A 19091-nucleotide genomic window follows, 5' to 3' on the forward strand; every position below is an offset into this window, starting at 1 on the left:
TATGCACTGCAGCAAAGCATAAAGGGCTTCTATGTAGATTTAGATCGTTTTTAAAATCTACATTAAACATTTTTTTAGTGATATACTTGTGCCAATGAATGAACAGCATTTCTTAGATGTAGTCATACTATAATCACGCCACCAGAGTAATTATTGAGGATTACTGCTGTCTTTATGAAGCAGGATGTGTTGTTCTAGACCTTTACGCTTTATGCAGTTTTAAAAATTATGGGGAGTCATTCATCAAGTTACACAATTAACATCGAAACCATATTTTTGTCAAGGTTTCAGATTAGATAAATATTTTTACTATGTGACTGACTATTTGCTGATAGTGTTTACAAATCATTCTGCAGTTTTACATTAAAAAAAGTATTCACCTTCTTGTTTGTTTGGTAGTTTGAGTCTAAATATATTTCTTTTTAGGTTTTTTGAGGAATAATGATTCATGTTTCATATATACAATTTTTAATTTTTTTTTAAAGGGGCAGTGTAATAGAAAATCAATGATTTTAAGCTTTACAAAGTACATGGAGTGTTGCCTTTCATGCAAATTCGACAAATCCTTTAATGTCCCATAGCAACCATTCAGGTGTGCAAACCTCCTGGATGGACCTAGCACTGCCTACGAGGCGCAGCTCCTCCTTGGAGCTGAAGCTTTCAAGCTTCTGAACTTGCGCCTCACAGAGTATCGCTACCTGGCGACTCCCCGACTCAGCTCCTTCCGACTAGCGGCAGCAAATAGCCTATGCATCTAGTAAGCTCATTGTAGGAGCTTCATCTCAGTGCAACGCTGGTAAAAAAGTCTTGTTAAAGGGTTAATGGAGGAGCGATGTTGTGATGTCTTCCTGAAGGTGGAGAAAGAGCAGGAGTTTCCTAGAGAGACAGGAAAAACGTCTCTCTAGGAACGTCATAAGTTTCAAGGCGTTAACTTATGAAGTGGATTTTATTTTAAGTCATATTTGATATATACAACATTATTATAACAACTGAAGGTTGTTATTGTGTCTGAGTTGCTTGATTGTACTATAAAATGGCACGATGAGGCTGGAAAACACATAATACTGCCCCTTTAAGAAAGGTTACATGTCACAAAATAGAGTGATAAATAGACAGTAACCCATTATATGTTCACTGATGCGCCAACACAAGTCTCAGTGACTTTATTTTGCTTTTAGGTTCAAGAATGTTTCTATAAACTCTTGCAGTTCATCTGTGCTATTCATTCTGGAAGATCTTAAAAGGTTCATCAGGTGATATTTTTACTTCCATCTCTCACACATGCACAGACGCTGGCACACTGAGGCACTAGAGGACATCATACATTGTCTTTGACTTTTCTATTTCTTGCTGGCAGTTGTAGGAGGAAGGGAGAAAGGGGTGACAGGTTCTCTGACCAGCCAAGCTTTGCAGGCTATAATTGGAGTTCAGGAGGTAGCAGAGGCTTCTGGGTATAATTGGACAGTAGCCAGGAACTTGTGTGAATGGTTGTCTAAGCCTCGCTCCCCTTTTCCACCAGCCATCTCAATTACTCCCCCGGCGCAAGGCTTCACCCCGACGGGCCTCTAATGCGCCATCCTCAACTTCCTCAGACAAATCTGTGTTTGTTCATACTGGGGTGTTTCTTTTAGGAGACGAGGGTTAATAAGCCACAGTCATCATTGTGACTGCAGGAGGAACCATATATGAGGACATGTAGACACACGTGGAAGACAGTTCCAGATTTATTGAAGTACACTAAGCTATGATGCAAGGTTAACACTCCTCAGAGACTAAGACACGTCTTGCCTCTAGCCGAGGCACACGGTACAGCTGTGGTTTCTCAGTGAGTGAATGAGGATGACAAAAGCAGGCATTTACTCAGGAGAATAGAGAAAGACAGTAATTATCAATCCATGTCTTGGCTTTCTGTTTCTCAGCCTGTAGAACCTTATATTCTGTCGAAAGTTATAACACGCCACCCCTTCCAATCTGTCCCAAATGAGCATAATTAAAGCTATTTTCAATTACAATGGCCAGAACTGACAAGGACTGAATGAAGAGCAATGTGTAGCCTCAGCCGCTGACTAACAAATAAGTGGGGAGGACTCTCATAAGTTGTTAAAGTCCTTCCAGTAATTTGTCATAAATTACTTAAGATCTCTGTGTGCGTGGGTGTGTGTGTGTGTTTTAAATGAGGAACAAAGACCGCACTATAAAAGGGCGGACTTGTATCCCAATGCCATTGGAATTAATTTCACTCCAGCCTTAATTAGTATGAATTTTGTATGTGGCGTTACATACTTTTTAAAGTTGCTGTCAAAGCAGCTCAAATATGCCCTTTAAAGAGTAGTGCACCCTATAATACACTTTGAATATTAGTCAACTAGGTCACTTATCAGCCTAGAGTTTTAGTGCGCTTACATCATCTTATAAAAGTGTTTTAGTCCTTGTGGTTTCCAATATTTTGTTCCTTTAAATTTCCATGTATTATACTGGGATTTTGTATAACAACTCAAAGTAGTGTGTAATTGTAAAGAGAAAAATTAGTAGTTCTATAATATAACTGAAAAGTGTGAGGTATATTTGCATTCGCCTTCTCAAGTCAAATCCTCTCCCTGCAAATACAGGCGGAAATCTGTAAGGATATGTCTCTAACAGCTTTAGCTGCTACATTTTGAATCAATTTGAATTTGCAAAATTCTTCAATCTCAGCCAAATTAAATGGAGACCGTCTGTGAAAATCAGGTCTTGCTGCGGCTTCTTGATTAATTGTAAATCTGGACTTTCCATTCTTGCTCATGAATATGATTGAATTTAAATAACATGAAATTAGATGACATGTTATGTGTCACAGTGAAAGCCTTTAGAAAGTTTTACTTTTAACAGGTTTCCTGTTTAGAAATAATCTGGATGCAGCAGGTGAGCAAATATGCTGTTCATTTTAAATTTTTAAAGGAAGAATTTCATAATCATTCATTCTATGATTACTAAACCCATATTAAATGGATTATTATTATTATTATTATTATTTGAACTCTGTATTAAACTTTTGACACTGTAGATCATCAGATTCTCTTACATAGATTAAAACATTGTGTTGGCCTGAGAGGCCCGGTATTTGAATGTTTTAAATCTTATTTATAAAACAGAACTTTCTCAGTTCATCTGGACCGATGCTGTTCTGGGGCCAAACCTTTAAAGTACGGTATTCCCCACGGCTCAATTTTAGGTCCCATTTTGTTTATCTTATTTTTATTGCCTCTTGGTCAGATTTTCCATAAATGTAACGTTTCCTTTCATTGCTTTGCGGATGACGTCCAGATTTATATGCCCCTTAAACTACAAAATGGTAAAAATGAATCTTCAGCTATTGATAGATTGTTTAGCTGAAGTCAAAACTTGGATGGAACAAAACTTTCTTCACCTCAATCAAAGTAAAACTCAAGTTATATTATTTGGTCAAAGTCTTCACACTACAAAATCCAGATCGGATTCTTGGTTCTTTAGTTCGGTTTTGTCAGACCTCTGCTAGGAATCTTGGTTTTACTTTTGATACCAAGTATCAAACAAATTAGCTCTGTTGTTAAATCAAGTTTTTATCACCTGCGGATTTTAACAAAAGTTCAATCTTATTTTTGTTTTAAGGACTTTGAAGGACTTATCCATGTCTTCATTAGATCTTGTTTGGATTATTGCAATTCATTATATAGAGGCATGGATAAATCGCAGATGCAGCGACTTCAAATGATCCAGAACGCAGCAGTACAGCTTCTTACAGGAACCAGGAAGCGTGACCATATAAAGCCCATGCTGGCCTCTTTACACTGGCAGCCCGTCTTTTATCGAATAGATTTTAAGATTCTTTTATTAACTTATAAAGTTTTAAATGGATTAGCTCCCCCTTATCTTCGGGACCTTTTAAAATTTCAGTCTGTGTCCAGAACCCCACGATCAAATAATCAGCTATTGCTGACAGTTCCTCAGACCCGACTTAAAAGGAAAGGAGATTGGGCTTTTTCTGTTGTTGCTCCTCTTCTATGGAACAATTTACCTTTCCAAATTAGATCTGCCCACAACCTGGATCATTTTATATCGCTTCTCAAAATTCATTTTTATTCTTCAGCATTTATTTGAAGTAATGTTTTGATACTCTGTTTTCATCAATTTGTGTTTTTGTCGTTGTTGTACAGCACTTTGGTGCAGTTTTACACCTGTTTTTAAAGTGATATAAAAATAAATTTGACATTGACATATCTTTAAATATAAAGTTGTAAAACAGTCATTGTGAAATATTTCTCAGTAATTAGTTTTTGGCACTGCTGATGAGGTCGATATGCTCATTTGTCAATATCTGTCAGGGCGATAATGTCAGTGCACCTGGGCTCGATAAAAGTGCTCACAACAGGGTGGTTTAAAAATTGACACAGTTCACAGAAATTACACATGCTGAGATGCTGCCTTGCTGGTCCATCTGGGCGAAGAAAGGAAAGCTCAGACTCCAAAACCCGTCTCATGATTGGAGAAATAAAAAAAAGTATGTTTGACCTAAGAATCAAAACTGATGTCAGAATCAAAGATTTCTTGCAGTTTTTGAGTAGCCTGAGTAAAAGTATTTGATAAACTAGCAAGATAGAAAACATCTGAAGGCTTTTTGAAGACTTTTTTGAGCTGGAGCATTTCGGTCTCATCAGTGTGGGCTGAGGGGTCTTTAGTGGGTCATTGCTGTGTGTCTCACCTCCTATTTCAACTTTGTTGAAGTCCGTCATGTTGACTGATGGTGTCAAAAAAATACGGTGGCCGACAGGTGCAAATGCGCAGCAAAAGAGAAAACATGCAAACAAAAAAGAAGACACCCCCGAATGAAATGCAGCAAACAAAAAGAGAGACGCAAACACCCCCGAATGAAATGCAGCAAATAAAAAGTGTTGAAAACGGAAGTGCTCCAGACCACTAGGGGGAGTCAAAGAAAATAGCATTCATTTCTATGGGACCAGATGCAAGATTCTTCTTCTTCTTCTTCTTCTTCTTGGTATTTATTGGCGGTTGGCAACAAACTTACAGTAGCATTACCGCCACTTACCAGTATGGAGTGTGGTTCGAGATGGTCTATAAACTTTCACTTTCTACCTTTTCCCTCCATTAACTCCTGATTAAACATACCCCCACACATACACACCTGCTTATATTATCCAACTTGCTTATAACTTTATATACCCCTCTTTGATATTCTTTACACATTCACACCCAACTTGCTCTACTCATATCCTATGAAATAGCTTTGTTTTTTTAAGATACCGAATAATTATTTGAATATGTCTACTCCCGAAATCTCTCCTCAAAAATTCTATTAAATTAAACCTTTCTTTAATACCTACACACTCTCTCAGCATGCATCTTCTCTCTTCTTCATACTTACAACACTCTAAAATAACATGCTCTATTGTTTCAGACTTCTCACAATAATCACACTTTCCAGATGCAAGATTCAGAGAGATACCTTTACTTTCTTTCAAATTTCTTTCTCTGAATCTTGCATCTGGTCCCATAGAAATGAATACTATTTTCTTTGACTCCCCCTAGTGGTCTGGAGCACTTCCGTTTTCAACACTTTTTGTTTGCTGCATTTCATTCGGGGGTGTTTGCGTCTCTCTTTTTATTTGCTGCATTTCATTCGGGGGTGTTTGCGTCTCTCTTTTTGTTTGCTGCATTTCATTCGGGGGTGTTTGCGTCTCTCTTTTTATTTGCTGCATTTCATTCGGGGGTGTTTGCGTCTCTCTTTTTGTTTGCTGCATTTCATTCGGGGGTGTCTTCTTTTTTGTTTGCATGTTTTCTCTTTTGCTGCGCATTTGCACCTGTCGGCCACCGTAAAAAAATCCCGTCATAATCAATTTTTACCAGTCAGTTTTTAAATGATAGCAACATACTCATTTGCATTTAATTTTCATTAGGTTAAATTATTATTCAACAGAGAATCCACATCTTGCCATCATACATCAAGCAGACGGACAGTGTAACTTTTTTCCTGCAGTAACAAGAACCACTGATTGTTGACCTACATGCAACTACTGTACATATTAACAATAAAATTAAATGTCTGCACTGAAACCATTTGCCTTCCGCTTGTGCTTAACCGAATGTCTCAGGGTTTTGATGTTGATCTAGAGGCTGAATCTTTGCTTTCTGCTGCATTGGAGACTAACTTTTTACAGGCAACACATCAGCCAGATTATTTTTGATGTGACGATCCCTGTCCACTTTCGAGGCGGCTTTCTGCTCAATGCTAACACAACCAGGTCCGGAGCACAAACCGGATCAGCTTGGAATGGTCCCTGCAGTGCAAAAAGACCTTTGGTCAGCAGTTGATGGCCTACACACTTTAATCCAGGAAGAAGATACTTTAAGAGACTTTAAGATACTAAAGACACCCAACACACAGTGACTACATGTGCATCCAGCATAGCTCAAAGGATGAATAGGTTGCATTGCATCTCATATGAACTGTTAAGTAAAGTGGAGGATATGTGGTGATGTGAGGCCTGTTTCCTTTTTCAAAGGCACCAGGTACCTTGAGATTGTGTGGCAAATTATTATTTTAAATACCAGCAGAGTTTAAATAAAAGTCTAATCCCTTTGTCAAAAATCTTAAAATGTGTTATCTTCAGATCTTTCAACATACTAACTTTCCAAAACACATGACCAAATCAACAAAAAGCAGCTTTTCCCATGTCTATCTCAGTCCTCAGATTTAGATTCTCCAGAAAGATGTGGGATGTTCTAAAAAGACGAAAGCAAATGTGATGACTTAGTAATCTAGGTTGCACACATAGAAATAGTCAAAGATGCCACTTTCTGTATACTCCAACATTTCTGAAGGTTGGAGTATACAGATAGAAACATTTTTAGGCAGAACGTAGGGCAAGACTAAGTTCTGTCCTGTTGTCAAGTTGGGGGTCTACAAAGTATTCACAGCATGGGTGCCAAAAAGTGAATTAGTTAAAAAGAAGTTTGATTTCCAGAGGGAGTTGTGCTAATTCAATGAAAGACTAATATGCTTTAAAGCTGTTCCACACATCTGCTCTAGGGATGCCAGTAAGTATGGAGATATGGTGGTGTAAAAACAGACACGTACCTCTAGATATGAGAAATACCCCGCCAGCTGTTTAATAAGGAAAAGCCTCCTTAAATATGTGGGGAAAGGTCTGATGTATGCAAGTGTCAGGGGCAGACATCTCCTCCTGCTCCTCCTGGCTTACAAAACAGACTTTTTGTTTATCACTGACATCCTGGTGGCACATCCCTGATGAGTAAACTTAAGAAAGGGTTGCTCGTAAAAGACTGAGCGAGAAAGGATGGATTTAAGCACAGACGAGCTGCATTGTTGTCAGCAGGCTTTGGCCTTTTTTCTGTTTGGCATCAACCCCACCGGGGATCTGGTCATTTGGCCTTTTTCATTCACATAGCACATGTCTTTGTGCAGCTTGGCTGTCTCCACTTTCTTTTCCAAGTAAATTTAGAACTTGAGTTCAGACTCGTACTGCCAGCCAAGGCTTGTTGCCTTGGGGGAAACAAATTGAGGGCTTATCTATTGCTGCCATCAAGCAAAGCCTACCACAAGGCTGGCAAGTGGCATCTGACCAACATAAAAACTCTTGACTTTGGTGGACATGCATATGCACATTATTTTTTTTAGACTCATCTTAAATGTCAGGATTAGATAACTAGATAGGCTTTAGGAGGCAAAATTGGTTTGATGAATAATTTGCTTTAAAACGTATCTCATCTCTACTTTCTAAGGGAAAGTTTCCTCTCATTAATACCTTAGCAGGCATAACATTTTTACAACTGGCATGTAAAGTGGTTAGCGTATCATCATTATATGATGTCAGAATCATTTGCACTTGTTAAATACAGACCCATTTAATACAGAGTATTGTTGAATAGTTAATTGATGATCATTGAAACACATATAGATTAATACACTGACTGATGTTTTCAAGCCTCGTTTCTATTATTATGATTTTCTGCACACAGAGAAAAGATTTAGAATATTCCAACAGACCAATATAAAGAAATATATTTTAAATGCAGAAATGTGGGCTTATTGAAAGGTATGTTTAATACGTTAATATTTCCTAAAGGTACTTTTAATCTGACAATTATCAAACAATAACGTAGACAGATTGTGGTTGCTTTGGCAGCACAAAGGAGAACCAACAAACACGTTGGATGGGGTAGCTGACAAATTTAATTGTAAACTTGTTGACTAGTTTTTAACATAATCCAGCTTTATATGAATTTTCATCAACCCCTGTGCTAGTAAGGAGTAGATCTGCACGTGATTATAAGATCAGACTGGTCTCCTAAGATTCTCTCATGACCTCAGAGGTTACACCAGTGGGAGTCGCGATCATTCTCATGAAAAGTTTGCTTTCAAAACCAGCATTTGTTACACTTTTACTAACCTTTCTCCATGTGTTTCATTATGACTGCGAGTACCATCCCAAAAGCAATGCTTCTGCAGTAAAGCTGGAATGGTGCCGTCAAGCTGCCGTCCGTGAAAGCAATAATCCTGCCATGAATCTCAAACAGCCAAATGAAAAAGAAGAAAAATAACTTCTTTTTTTTTATCTGCTAAGGAAAGGGTCCTCTGCTGCAGTCTGTTATCTTTTCAGTGGAAACCAGAGTTCAATGTATGAACAATATACTATGCCCACAGTGTGAAAATCTCTTATTTTTAAGCGGACATACTCTCAGACTCATAAACAAGCACACTTATGGCTACCATGTTTTCAAGCTTGGAGCTGATATAACAGAGAAATCCAATCCCACAAAGACCAATGGCCATGTTAAATGCTAAATCATAACTGAGGACCAAGGCTGCAGAGGTCAAGCATACCCAACCACCCAATTTGAAGCCCTGCCACCTTGAATTTTTCTTTTGTTTTTGTGGTGATTTTTACCAATTCGTCTCCCTGAAGTCACACTTTCCTCTGCTGTTTCTCCCCTTTCATCTTGTAAGAGCTGGAAGAGGCGACTACGCCGGGCTTAGTCCTGCCAGGTAACACTCGTATTTTTACACATGGAGCACAGCACAGGCTTACTTTTACAGTTGCAACAGGTCAAATGAAGAATTAATTGAAACTGAGAGGAAGAAAAAGAAGTTGGGAATTGTATTAAATCCTTTGGGATGTTTTTAAATAATTTAACTTTTTCTTTTCTTTTCTGAGACTTTAATGAATAGTACTAGCATCTTGATGAAGCCAGATCCTTTGGAGGCAAATCTCCTGGAAAAGGATTATGCACTGATTTTGGAAAATGAAAATGTTCTGTTTTGAAAAATATCTGCGTAAATGTGGCCTGAATAGCTAATTGGCTTGTTACTACTGATTTAATTTCAACTCATTTGACTGAAAATTAGATGCATCATGTGCTGTTAACCTTAAAGAGTGTAATTCTGTATTAAGTTTGTGGCCTGCCATAATTGGTTGCTGTATTATGTTTAAGTGGTGTAAGGTACTTTGAACTTTGTTGTTGCTGAAATGTGCTACACAAATACATTTGACTGGACTTCATTAAAAAAAACTTCAGCTGGGTCTCACTGTGACAAGAGTAGGTTAAGTTTTCCAAAAGGCTCATAAGGTCCTTATGTAAAAATAATATATTACCACCTAAAACTGACATGTTCAAAAGTTTCCCCAAAAACAAATGAATAAAAAAAAAACATTCACAACCTCAAGATAAACTTTAATACAGTTCGTGTATTATCTATGTTGAATCCTCTGAAACTTGCTCATTAACCAGTGGGTAACCCTGGTCCACTTTAAAAGTTACTTTTCTAAATCATAAGAACAATCTTCCTCGGTCATGGCTCTGAGTCCTTCCATGTTTAAAACATGGAAGGAACTTAATTATTTACTCTGTATAAATTAAGGTCAGATAAAATTGATTAGTCCCTACTTAGCTCACTGAGTTGCTTTTTAGATGTGTATCTGCTTGGGACTAAGAGGTATCGACAAGGGGAGTCTCTCCTCTCTGACAAGCATGCAGCAAAAGGCAAAGTGGCTGCCAATCAGTCCAGGTAGAAAAAAAAAAGTATCCTGACAGGAATGGGAGAGGACCGAGTTGAATATTGAGCTCTTTGTCAGCCAGAAGTCATCAAATATATCCAAACCTGGACCCCAAAAAGGTTCTACCAAGACCAGGTTATCTTATAGAAAGGAGAATGGTAATGAGAGCTTAGGCAGCAAATGATAAACAACATGGCGACAAAAATACATCAAACACAAATACAGCACACCTGTGATCAAAGAAAGGTAATAAGTATTTCCAACCTTTTTATGCTTCAGTCTCTTCATTTTCTAAAAACACCCCAAAACAAACATATTCTGCAGTGCAGCTTTCACAACAATATAGGCATTTCTGCAATTCACCACAAGAGTCCACTTACTGACTGTGCAGTCTAAGAAGCTGACCTTTTAAAGGTTTAGGAGCCTAAGTATCGTGGTTTGTTTGTCATTAGACTTCCTCCTGGCTCTGATTGGCTGTTTCTGAGTGAGTGGTGTATTTCCGCAGATGTCTGTAGGACCCCTAGGGAGAAGACAGATGAGCTTGATATCTTTTCACAGATTAAAACATATTGTTCATAAAAATTACATTCTGCAGCTTTAAAATTTAATTATGTGTTTTATTTGCTACTCTGTTGTGTCAGTACCACTCAAAAACAAAAACAAATATGTTTTAAGTTATTCAGATTTCACAAAAATAATAATTATTATCTTCTTTCCATAACTGAGCAGGCCTTCCCTCACAGTACAAGAGTTGTTCGAAAGCTCTTCATGCCAGACATCTAGCACCAGTGAGACCTTAACTTTCCACAAATGTTCCACTTCCTCTTTGAGTCTTTGGGAAGTTTTGAACCTATTTTGTGGTGCTTCTGATGTATGAAATCGCTTTGTCAATCACAATTGTGCGAACTGGAATCACAAAAATAAATGTGCTTAATGGAAACATGGCAATTAAAAAAAAAAAAAAGTGTTTGACAAAAGGTGTCTGTGCTGGGTTGCGGTAGATTTTCAGTTGTATCGAAATGAGTTTATTGCACAAACCTGAAAAGGGAAACTTTTTTTCGCATCACACGAGTCATGTGATCGTCATACGGCAGATCTTGGTTTTGATTGCTCCATTTTAAATCCTTATTTTTGTGCTGCCTCCACGCTTTCCTGTCTACACCATCCTTCTCTAGCCACTGTAGAACTTCACCACCGATTCCTCAGGCTGCCAGTTTTCTTTAGTTTCTTTTCAGCTACCTCTTCCACCTTGGGATCCATCAGCCTGAGACATTTAATTAGCAGTTTAACCTCAGGGGGCCATATTCCTGAGGTATTCCAGGGGTTTTGCTTTTTAATTGAGGAAGCTGACTCTGATGATCACTAGTTCTTGAGCTTAAAACTTGGTTCTTACCATTCAGCTGGTTCTGTTAAAAGAATGTTGTGGGAATTTTATTTCACATTAAGGGAAACAATTTGGACAAAGATACTTGAAGCTGATCATTGCTGGACCCCACTTTTTACTCACTGACTACAAACATCGGCAGCAGTTCCCAAGTCTAGCGAAGTTTATTTTTATTGCATATTTCAGCAATAAGACATGAGTCAATTAAAGGCTGGAAATGTTCTTCAGGTGAAAGGCGGCAGACTTTGTAACTGTCTTTAGGTTAAGGTCAGAGTCCATCGCTACTCCCTAACCTAACTTGTTCTGCAAAGCACAAAATGGTAAGGGTCCTAAAGGACTACTAGAGTTTCCTAGAAAATAAAAAAGTCCTGTCAATATGGTTCTCTTTCAAATTCAGTGGACAATGTTCCAGATAATAGCATCTTGATTCAGTAAAGAGTCAAGTGATCATCTTTGAGATCTCTTAAGACAGCAGCTGAGCAAATAAAAGAACATATTGACACTTGGTAAAGGAACCATCAATGCTTACACAATGACAAAGCAATACATAATGTTCAAGGTTCACTGATAAATGGCTAGAGGATGTTTTTATAACAAAACCAGAGACCACAGTTTTGGTGAAGACAAAGTAAAGCAAGAGAACCTCGTCTGTGTTGGTCTCACACATCTCAAAGGTCATTTAACTGTGGTGAGCTTATACAGCGGAGGCCTCCACTTAGAAATAAAGTGTCCAGTAGAAGGAAGGCTGTTATTAGAAATGTGGTAACTTGAATTTCGAGGGATATGAAATCTGGGGCTTTTTCCCTGGTCACAGTTTAAAATCCCCATTAATGGACAGTCAGAGACCGAGACCACCGATTCAGAGGGGTAGAGATTCATTGCCTCAATTACCAGAGATCAGGAGGGGTTCAGCACTGAGGCAGAAGCATAATGTTTGGACTGCTGCAACTCACACAGGCATGCTGAGATGCTTTGACTGAAAGTGCAGAAGCATTATAAACTGAAGAGATATTATCATTGCTCTCTTGTGAAGGATAAAATGATGCAATGTTTTTTTTTTTCTGTCGATGCATTTATTTTATAGTAGGCAAGGAATTGGAAACACTTCTTGTGCTCTCAAAGTAATTGCACACTTGAAAAAAAAAAAAACCCACCACAGTCTTCCAGTTTTTATTTCACAGCAAGACTTGCTCATTTTTTTATTGTTCTCTTTTTTGTGTGTTCTTTCTTTGTTCCTGTACGGAAAATACAGAAATATAGTCTGTCTTATAACTTTCCACTTGCTTTAACCTGTGCAAGTACCGCAAGCCTTGTTGAGAAATAAGGTGAGACGAGAGGAAAAATCCTCCAAAGATTACAGCTTTTTCCAGAAGACATTTGGAACAATGGGTTAGTTCCAAATATCTAACTTGTAGTTCTTAACCTGGGAGAACTTAAAGGTGTGAGGATTTGAGTTTTCTTTGTGTTTATTTTAGGTTTCTGTGTCTATTGAGTCTCCATGTTGTCCTGTCTACCCCTTGATTGTTCCCAGCTGCGTCTCGTTTCTCTGATTACACTCTGTGTATCTAATCCCACCTGTGTCCCTTGTTCCTCGTCGGGTCCTTGTCTAGACTTTAGACCAGGGGTGGGCACTCCTGGTCCTCGAGGGCCGGTGTCCTGCAACTTTTAGATGCATCTCTACTTCAACACACCTGAGTCAAATAATGAGGTCGTTAACAGGACTCTGGAGAACTTGACTGCACTTAGGAGGAGATTCAGCTGTTGGATTCAGGTGTGTTGGACCAGGGAGACATCTAAGAGTTGCAGGACACCGGCCCTCGAGGACCGGGAGTGCCCACCCCTGCTTTAGACTGTCTAGTGTTCGTATCAAGTCTGTCGTTAGATGTCCTTTGTTTCCAGTTGCTACCAGTTTTGAGCCTTAGCCTTCTGTTCATTCTGTGCTGCCTGGATTTTGGACTTTGTGTTTCTGGATTATCATTAAATCATAATTTTCTTCATTCCAACTATACACATTTATTAAAGACTCAAGCAGGCCATAATGACAAGTTAAAGTTTTAGTAATAGTTGACTAAAGGTATCTATGTTTATATCCAGGCCATACAACCACTGTCTCTTACCCAAATAACTCTCTTCATGACTCACCAGCTAAACACAGGAAATGCTAAGAAGTTTCATGTACCAAAGAAACACAAAGTTCCTTCAGTGGGTTCAAAGTTTCCTGCCCATGAAACCTATAAATGAATGTGTCAAGAAGTAACTTAGCAGACTTCTGTCAGTGTGAAGGAGAAGGAATTTGTGTTTTGTTTTTGCGTATGCAGCACCAAGTAATTATCCTAGCCAGTTTTGGTTTCAGGTCTTCATCTTGTTTTGAAGTCACATTCATGTCCCAGTCTGTTCACCCTGTGCCACCAGCAGACTTCAGGACACAAACTCTCACCTCATGCCCTCTCTGAGGCAGCTGTTGACCATCGCTACTAATGCTGTCTGCTCTACATGACAGATGAGACGAGATGCACATGTGATGATTAAAATTTCTGTTTGTTAGAGCTACTCACTCTCACTCTGCAATTGTATTTCAAAAAAGAGACATGTTGTTTTTGTATGTTCCCTTTGAAGCCAGTCATAATGATGTCCCCTACCTGGCAGCCTTATGGTGGCGAAATGAGAGGAATGTGCTGTCGTGTTCATAACCCATGGCAGAGAAATGGCCTGTAAGAAACACATTAAGACACGCTGATGTATTTTGAAAAAACTCAGGCTTCTGACCTCTGTGGATGACAAACCACTTAATGGTGGAAAAGACTGATGTTCAGTGGGCTTGGTTGTGAATGCACCCAAAAGTCCAATGTGACATTATGCCAAAATAAAACTCAGTTGTTTCTTTTCAGAACCATGCTGTTCCTTCAGTTCGATAATGATCCAGACAATAGCTAATTTCCTTTAATATATTCTAAATGTTTCACTCAACGTAACTTTTGTACTTTGGCTGCTCTTAAATCAACAGGGCTGGAGGCCAGTCTCAACCAGGTTTTTCTGGTCTTGGGCTAAGGCTTGAATTGTTAGGCCTCAGTCTCGGTCTCATTCAACAGAGAGTGCAAACTGAACAAAATGGGACACAATGTTTAAATCCATTTTTCCTGCCAAAAACAGCGTCAAATCTCTTTAAATGTCCAATGCGATGGCTGTTGTGTTGTGTATCATCCAGCAAGTTGCTTTAAAAGAGAAGATAGATGAGATAAGGTTAAGCCACAATGTACAGTAAGTGGACCAAAGGACCAAGTGATAGATCTAGAATTAGTGCAATCCATCATTCTGGTCATTAGCTACACTGGTGATGGATGGAAATACACAGGAAGTTCAATGATCAAATGCAGCCTATACCCTGTGCAAACACTACATGCAAAATGGCAGAACTATAATGCTTTGTAGGCTGCACTTTCTACTTTACAAATGCCAGGAAATGTACATGACTGTACTTACAACGTCAGCCGACTGCACATCTTAATTAGTTATCCAGTGGGGGTATGTAAACTGGGACAAATCTTCATTGCAAATGGGAAATGCTCTTTGATCCAACGCATAGCTCCTGCAACTTAACGGATGCCTTGCATAATAACGCTTCTTCCCATGGCACGCGAGACGGGGAGTTTTAAGTTTCTTTGTGTATCTGACACTCATAAACACTCATCCTCCTCTACAAGCATCCTCCAACTCTGAACTACTTTGGAGCAAGACGGAAAAAGAGACAAATAAGTTTCTAAAGGCTCACCCTGAGGGGCCATGAGGCAGATGGGGCTCAGAGGAGTGAAAATGAGTAGAATGTGATAGAGCGGAAAAAGTCTAAAAAGACACTTAGAAGAGTCAGGGATGCGACAGCGGTATCAAGGGGGTGGGATGCGAGATAAAAACACCATGAAAACGCTACATTAGTTTCCTCTAGTACTGGTGGAGGCAGTAGCCATAATCATTTGCTAGTCTAATGGCAGCAAGGCAGTGATGAGAGTTAATGCATACTGTCACAGGAAATTAAAGCGAGGGGAGCCATTTTGAAGCATAATTCGTGCAGTCTCCACCCACTTTTTTATGGCTCCATTTGATTGATAGTCCTCTAAATGTTGCTCTACATTTAGATGTAATCAGGGCAGTCTTATCAGAAAAGATGAAAGACCTCTCTATTCTGGGGTTCATTCCATTTATACTCAGCCACTTAATTTATCAGGGCCGTATCTGAGCACTGCCACAACGAGGAAACTGGCATAATCCAGAGTGCCAAAACCAGCGCTTAGTATGGCGTTCATATGGGTGAGCAATGTAACATTTATGAATAATGCAGCCGGAGTATGAATGTGCCAGTGATCCTCGCATGGTGCAGCGGTATTAATTAGATTCTGGCTGATTTTGACATATGTTCCTCAGATGGACTGTGTCGCTTCCATGGCCTGGCTTGATCAAATGTTTTAACGCAGCAGTTACATCAAATTCAGTCTCAAGCCAGCGATTCAGTGGTGGGATTGATGTTAAGAAAAGCAGTTTTTTGAATGTTTTTAATGTAGATCACGTCATTCTTTATGTACACAGTCACATCTCACACGGAGCCTTTAAGAACAAAATTCAGCACTTATCCGATTAAAGCTAGTTTTTATGCTATTGTATTTCCCTGCTTCACTGTCATGAAGAAAAAGTTAAGGTATCCACTGCTGACTTTCTAAAACTATTGAATTTTAAACAATTCTTCTGTGTTTTTGACAATTTGGTAATGGAAACATAATTTACAAAAATAATTTTGTTGGATATTCCTCTGAAATATGTTCTCTGATAAAAGCTGTTTGACTTAGAGCATGTATACTTTATTATGCCTCTAAATGTCTGTTATGACACATTTATATGCATGTAAATATACATTTTTGAGTTGCTTTATCACAGACATGTTTAATTAATTAAATATACATTTTTTGAGTTGCTTTATCACAAACATATTTAATTAATTCCCTAGTTCAATTAAAGAACTAGTTTGCAGTTTGTTATGCAAGATTTTAGGGTTTCATGACTGTACACATTAGGTAATTTGTAAACCCTATTATTTGACATACAATACATGCATTTATATCAGAGATGTTCAAAGTGCAGCCAGCAATTCAAGAATGATGGAAGTATGGTTCTCCAACGCCGGTGGTTGATACTGATAGAGACTTTTTACTTTTGTAACTTATGTACAACACAACATATTAGTCTTTTACCTGCCACTCTGTTTACATTCATCTTTCAAGTGATTTTTACTCAACAGCAAACTGTAGTGCACCAAAAGCAGTCTTACTATTTCCTCCACTGCTGGTTCAAGAGCTTATCAATAAATATCAATGGATTTGAAAATATGATTAGATGAAGTTACTGCATGCAGTTTAGTGATATAAATCACTCTTTTGTATGTGTCCTAAAGAAAAAAAAATCTTTCAAACTAGTGGGAGATGGAAGGGCCGTCACTCCTCCTTTCCCACAATCATGTAGCGTTAACATAGCACTAGCAAATCATATAACATCTATATTTTTTAAATATTTAAAGGCCATGCAGCATGCTGCAGGTCTCTGTTGAACAAACATGAATTAAATCAATTAAAACCATGGCAGAACAATTGAAATTCCAATGCACAAAATAGCTAATCTTCCTAAATGGCATCAACTGCCTCAATAACTAAATTATTTTTTTAACTCAAAGCTTTGAATAAACCTTGTATGTACACAGTGACAGAACTAGAGATGACAGGGAAATAAAAGAGCTATATAGGGAAGCTGCAGTATTGTGGCGTGTGTCTTTGAAACAAAAGGAAATCCTCAAATTATTACCAAAATCCACTTTATTTTTTTATAAAGAGACACATTTCCTTTAATCCCACAGTAAAATAGATTTTCTTGCCAAATGCTTCCGCTTGCATATCAGGACAAAAAAATAAAAAAAGACCAACAGCACTCAACATTTTAATTACTCTTCTCTATCAACGTAATAAACATTTCTATGCTGACACTGAAAATATTCTACACGGTAAACATGTGAAAACGTCTGCTTCTGCCAGTGAAGCAGTCCAGAAAGTTAAATTAACATCAAAGCTGTTCAAATTTAAATACTGATATCTGATAAACAGAAAAAAAAAGTGATTTATTTTTATTAATGCTGTTCCTCTCACACTGTGCCCTGCAGGGTGGAGAAAAAGCAAACATCAGCATAGAGGTGACTGGAATCGAAGAGGAAGACCTCTAATTATCTAAAGGATCAAATACTCTGCCCATCCCTCTGGGTGAACCATTGCTTAGAAACTCCTATCCCCAACAAAAGAAACACTGTGCATGTTTGAGCTGAGATATCATTGGCTTACTTGTCCTTAGTGTTTGACTTAAACATTCAGTGCAAATGCTCTCGGAATGAGATGTGTGGTAATTTTGTACAACCAGTTAAGTTAAACCCCTCAATCAATAATCGGTCTATAGTGTCATTGACTGTGCCTGAAACCACAACACAGATTAAAAACAATCAGCTTTGTGGGCAGCAGCAGGCTGAATGTAAAGCAAAAAGAGTGATTTGCATTGTAAATGTTTGATATACTGAGACACAGATGTGAAGATATTTGATTGTAATAAAACTTTCAAAACTATCTAAATACTTATGTAGAAGTATTTATACTCCTGAATCTTCTCCATGTCTTTTTTACAGTTATGATGTGTGTGGAGTGGACCCAACTGCAGCAGGCAGTTGATGTAGTATGTTGCAGATATTTTAATGTAGAAAACCAACAACAAAAAATCCAGGAGTACAAGGAGATCCAGAACACAAGCAAACTGAAGACTCGCATAATGACGAGCAGGGTGACGAGACAGACTGGCAAGTTGTGACTGAGATAGAGGAGCTTAAATACTGGGAGGCAGCAAATGGAACAAAGGGCCTAGCTAGATGAGATGACTGATTGCAGGGGTGAGTAGTTGCCACAGGATGTAGCTGAGGGGTGGGGAGAAGGTGGCACAGGGAAACTAAGAAGATCTGCTAGGGAATACAAAAGGGAGGAAACGGAGCTGAAAGTACTTCTAATACAGACGACACACTAAGAGTAAAGAGAACCTGATAAACTAGAAGAGAGAAAGACATGAGGGAAACCATAACCGAACCTAAACAAAAACGAGGCTGATCTAACAATAAGAACTAAGGGACATAGAGCTAGAATAACTAGAAGATCTAAACAAAGAAATAACCTAACTAGAATCACTAAAGAACGATGGACATAGATTCAGACAAAAAGACTGACTAAACCTAAAGTGACAAAGTAAGAAAACTAGAAACACTGCAGGGGGAACTAGAAGGACTTAATAAGTTAACTGGAACTACTAAAGAAAGTTATACCTAGACTCAAACATTTAAGAATAACTAGAAACACTATGAAGGACTGAAAATAAGGAACGCAATAAGAAGACAATTCTAATCACACTAAATAACCTTAAATAATAAAACTGAAATGACCATGTAGGGCTAAACTAAAACATAATGCAAAATAAGAAGAAAAGCAAACCCAAAAACCCAGAGTTCTGACAGCAACACTGCAACCTTAAAGGCCAATGCATTTTATTGGGATCAAAAAATACTTGTGAAGCGGAAGAAAAAGGAAACGTGGTTTTAA

Source organism: Xiphophorus maculatus, chromosome 1 (genome assembly GCF_002775205.1).
Source record: "Xiphophorus maculatus strain JP 163 A chromosome 1, X_maculatus-5.0-male, whole genome shotgun sequence".
Lineage (NCBI taxonomy): Eukaryota > Metazoa > Chordata > Actinopteri > Cyprinodontiformes > Poeciliidae > Xiphophorus > Xiphophorus maculatus.